This window comes from Neofelis nebulosa, chromosome 4 (assembly GCF_028018385.1).
Source record: "Neofelis nebulosa isolate mNeoNeb1 chromosome 4, mNeoNeb1.pri, whole genome shotgun sequence".
NCBI lineage: Eukaryota > Metazoa > Chordata > Mammalia > Carnivora > Felidae > Neofelis > Neofelis nebulosa.
Window position 1 is genome coordinate 19,499,391 of NC_080785.1, and position 4,709 is coordinate 19,504,099.

The 4,709-nt window shown below is 44.2% G+C and overlaps 1 long non-coding RNA gene across 1 annotated transcript; it reads left to right on the top strand.

The window, feature by feature from the left end:
• The first annotated feature begins 2,583 nt into the window (after positions 1-2,583).
• On the top strand, positions 2,584-4,709 carry LOC131508380 (uncharacterized). The gene is made up of 2 exons (XR_009259985.1): positions 2,584-2,784; positions 3,510-4,709. It is a non-coding gene; the product is annotated as an uncharacterized LOC131508380 (long non-coding RNA).

Consider the following 4,709-nt stretch of genomic DNA (forward strand, 5'->3'; position numbering starts at 1 on the left):
GTAATAAATGGAAGGATGCACAAAACAGTAGTCACAATGGTAGGGGTGCTGGGTGACTGAAGTTTAGGAGAGGAAAGAAAATTATTTTACACTGGTAAATTTTTATGTATTACATAGTCAAAAACAAATCTGCAAACAAAATTCTAAATGAAGAAAAAATAAAAAGTATCATCATCGATCCCAAGGGGAACATGTTGCGGTAAAATGGAGGTACAAACTGGGCAGCTGTCAAGTGAGGGCTGCCTCCTCCTTGTTTTGGCAATGTCAGATGGGTATGATCAGCAGTCATAAGCCAGCAGCCTGCATGGAGAATCTGTCTCAAAGATGGGCGTGCTCCATGCTTTTAAAATGTGGATTCAAAGAACTTGAGGGCACATTTCTCCAAAGAAGACAGACAAGTGGCCAAAAATGCTCAACATCACGAACGATTAGGGAAATGCACATCAACACCGCAACGAAATTCTGCCTCACATCCACCACGATTGCCACTATCAGGCAAGCAAACAAACCAACCAACAAAAAACCCCAGAAATAACAAGAGTTGGGGAGATATATGGGGAAAAAGGAACTCTTGTGCACTGTTGCTGGAAATAGAAAATGGTGTGGCTGCGGTGGAAAACATGTGATGGTTCCTCAGAAAAACTAAACATAGAATGACCCTGATCTCATGGCATGATCCAGCAATTCCACTTCTGAGTATGTACCCAAAAGTATTAAACACAGAGTGTCAAGGAGATATTTGTATACCCACGTTGATAGCAGCATGGTTCCCAACAGCCAGGAGGTGAGAGGAACCCAAATGTCCATCAGTGGGTAAGTGGATAAACAAAATGTGGTCTATACATACAACGGAATATTATTCAGCCGTAAAAAGGAAGGAAATTCTGGGGCGCCTGGGTGGCGCAGTCGGTTAAGCGTCCGACTTCAGCCAGGTCACGATCTCGCGGTCCGTGAGTTCGAGCCCCGCGTCAGGCTCTGGGCCGATGGCTCGGAGCCTGGAGCCTGCTTCCGATTCTGTGTCTCCCTCTCTCTCTGCCCCTCCCCCCGTTCATGCTCTGTCTCTCTCTGTCCCAAAAATAAATAAAAAATGTTGGAAAAAAAAAAAAAAAAAAAAAGGAAGGAAATTCTGACATACACTCGCACGTGGATGAATCTGGAGGACATTCTGCTAAGTGAAATAAGCCAGTCACCAAAAGACAAACACTGTATGTTTCCACTTACGTGAGGTACCTAGACTAACCAAATTTATAGAGCCAAAAAATGGGATGGCTGCTAAGGACGGGGAGCCAGGGGACGGGGAGAGAATACGGAGTAATTGTTTAACAAGTCCTGAGTTCCAGTTTTGCAAGATGAAAAGAGCTCTGGGGATGGATGGTCGTGATAATTGCACAATGATGTAAATGTCTTTAATGCCACTGAACTGTAAACTCAAAAGTGATTAAAATGGTGAATTTTATGTTATATGTATGTTATACAACTAAAAATAATTTTTTTATTTACTTTAATTTTTTTAATGTTTATTTTTGAGAGAGAGAGAGAGACAGAGAGAGAGAGACAGAGGTGTAAGGAGAAGAGGAGCAGAGAGGGAAGGGGAATCTGAAGCAGGTTCCAGGCTCTGAGCTGTCAGCACAGAGCCCGACGCAGGGCTCAAAGTCACCAACCGGGAGATCACGACCTGAGCCGACGTCGGACGCTTAACCGACTGAGCCACCCAGGCACCCCCAAAATAAATGTTTTAAATATGAATTTGAATGTGTTCAGAGTTAACGCTTTCCAATTCCTCAACAAGATTCCTATGTTTTGCACCCTGTTTCACACATTTACCTCAAAAATCAGTTTTGCGCGTTTGCCTTACCTGCCTGGCCCCATGTACATTTAAATTTGTGAGCCTCGGAAAATGTATTTAACATTTTCGACCCTCAAATTTTCTCCTAGGAATAATAATCCCTATCTACCTTACATAATTGACGGAGCGGTAGATGAGTTACATATGGAAGCGTTTACAAGCTGAAATAGTTGGCACCTGGCTGGCTCAGTCGGTTAAGCGTCTGAGGTCCGCTCAGGTCATGATCTCCTGGTTGGTGGGTTCGAGCCCCGCATCAGACTCTCCACCATCAGCACAGAGCCCGCTTCAGATCCTTCATTTCCCTTTCTCTCTGCCCCTCCCCTTCCTCCCTGTTTCTCAAAAATAAATGAACATTTTTTTCAAAAGAAAAAAAAAACCACTGCAAAAGGAATTCACTATAAAAAAGAAAAAAGTCACACACTGTGAGGTATTGCGTTCACCTCCTGGAACAGATCAAAGCATGTCTCGGTACACGGGTTAGTGACGGCTTCACAGGCACTTAATGCCTGAGGTGGGCAAAAGGTGACAGAACCAGTGGAAGGAAACTGAAATTAAATGATCCCATGGGTGTGGTTTTTTCCCCCTTAAAATATGACCAGTCATTCCGGCTTGAGTGGCAGAGGGGGAAGCACGGTATGTAATTTTGAGACATGTTACACCATGTAGAAAACTTGGTTTTCTGATACCATTTTCACCAGAAGTGGTATAACAGTGTCTTTTCCTCCTTGTTAGAATTTCCACCTCAATTCCAGAAGACAGTTTAACAAATATCAATTTAAACGGAAATGAAGGAGGAAACTGCGGGGCACAGAGATGAAGTACACAAGGTTCCTGACATTCAGGAGCTCGCCCACGGCCCCAGACGCTACGGACTGGCACTTAGTGGCACTAAGGCACTTCAGGCGATGATTCTGTGGAGTTGTTTTCTGCCATGGCAGGTAGCTCTTTCAATCTCTTTCTTGTTTGTGTGTACGAGTTCCCTAGGGAGCCTGGGTGGCTCCATCGGTTGGGCGTCCAACTTCGGCTCAGGTCATGATCTCACGGTCTGTGAGTTTGAGCCCCGCTTGGGGTTCTGTGCTGACGGCTCAGAGCCTGGAGCCTGTTTCGGATTCTGTGTCTCCTTTTCTTTCTGCCCCTCCCCTGCTCGTGCTCTGTCTCTCTTGCTCTCAAAAATCAATAAAACATTAAAAAAAAAATTTTTTTTTAAGAGTTCCATAGAAAGGAGCTGGTTTTACTTAAGATCCTTCTTTCTTCCATTTACCCTCTATTTGTCCTTCTGTCTGTCCCTACATTTCTTCTTTCCTTTCCTTTTACCTTCCTTCCTTCCTACCGTCGAACTATTGCTTACTGAACATCTGCCATAAGCCAAACAAATCTAGATGTAGAAGATACTGTGTCTAATGAAACAAAGTCCTCAACCTTTGCCACTAACGTTCTGGTCAGGAAGGCTGCCTTCCTAGCCAAAACTCCAAAACTCTATGTGTTTTCATGTGGTGCTCTGAAAAAGAACATCTGTCCTTGAATAATGTCCTTGAAGAAGCTAGAGTGCATACATCTATCAACACACTGGGGCATTGCTTGAATCTGACCCCTGAAACAAGCAACAGAAATATTTTGACTTTATAAATAATACTTTAAGTATATTTATAGTGTGTCTTTCCAGGACGCAGCTCCAAGCATCTGAAGATTTATGTGATATACAGAGAAGAAAATCACCCTCGTGTGATACATATGGAAAATGGGTTAAAAAAAAAAATCAAGTGACAAATCTCGGTAGGATTATCAACTTGAGGACACTTGTCAAGCAGTATCCCCACAGGAGTCATCTTACTTAATTTTTTTGTCAACAACTTGGTTAAGTGGATTTTATAAATGATTCAAAATATGTCTAAGTGGCTGGAACTAGAAGCAAAAATGGTCTTTAAAACAACCTTGATAGCGTTTCCTGCTGATAGACAAGGGGGCGGAGATGATGAACGTTCCCAAAGCGACAGATCCTTCTTCACAAGGGAAGACGGTTGTATGAAGGTTTAACATGTTGAGCCCAGCTGCTAAGAAATTCTATTCATTCTAGGATGCTAGAAATTTGAACTCAGGGGAAAGAGGAGAAAAAGTCTGGGAGATGAAGCCTGGCCTACACTGTATAACTTTGGTTTTACAAGGAAACAATGAAAATATTGACGTTGAAATGCCCCCTAATAAAGCCCTGGGGTGTCCCAGTTGGTGATTTATAGCCTCTCAGCTCCAAATTCTCTCTTCATGGCTTTGCACGTCGTGCTGGAGCCGGATCCTGAGGACCTTTGTGCTCTGCCAGGTGGCCCAATGCAGAGCTTTGTCACAGGGGGTGCTGCAGGAGAGGTGCGGGAGGCAGTGGTTTGTCTTCCTGGTTCTGGTGTTTTCCTCTCTCTCCTTGTTCCTGCAGCAGCGGGGACATCCTGTGGCACTCATCTCCGTCGATTTCAGCAGTCCCCTTACGGGTGAAGGTTACTAGAGATTTCTGCCAGAGCCCCAGCTGGCTTCCTAGAAAGTACGATGCCCCCCACCAGCAGCTTCCTGAGCAGTTGGCCAGCGACCCAACTGGATGCCAGAGGGTGGAATGTAATCAGCATCTCACTGAACTTCTGTGCTAGCCAGAGGGCCATAACCGCACCCTCTTCAATAAGGCCTGCACCTCAATTTGGCTATCATAAAGCCCTCTTCCAAGTTTGTTCCTTCCTTGGGTGGTCTGCCTCAGTCCTAGGTAAGAGCTGCTCCTTGTATCTGTTATTTGTATAATCTTGGGAGTTTCTTAACTCCTTATTGTAACGAATTCTCTGTTAGTGGTTAGTAATTCTTCACATTAAACTTTCCCTGTTCATTGCTG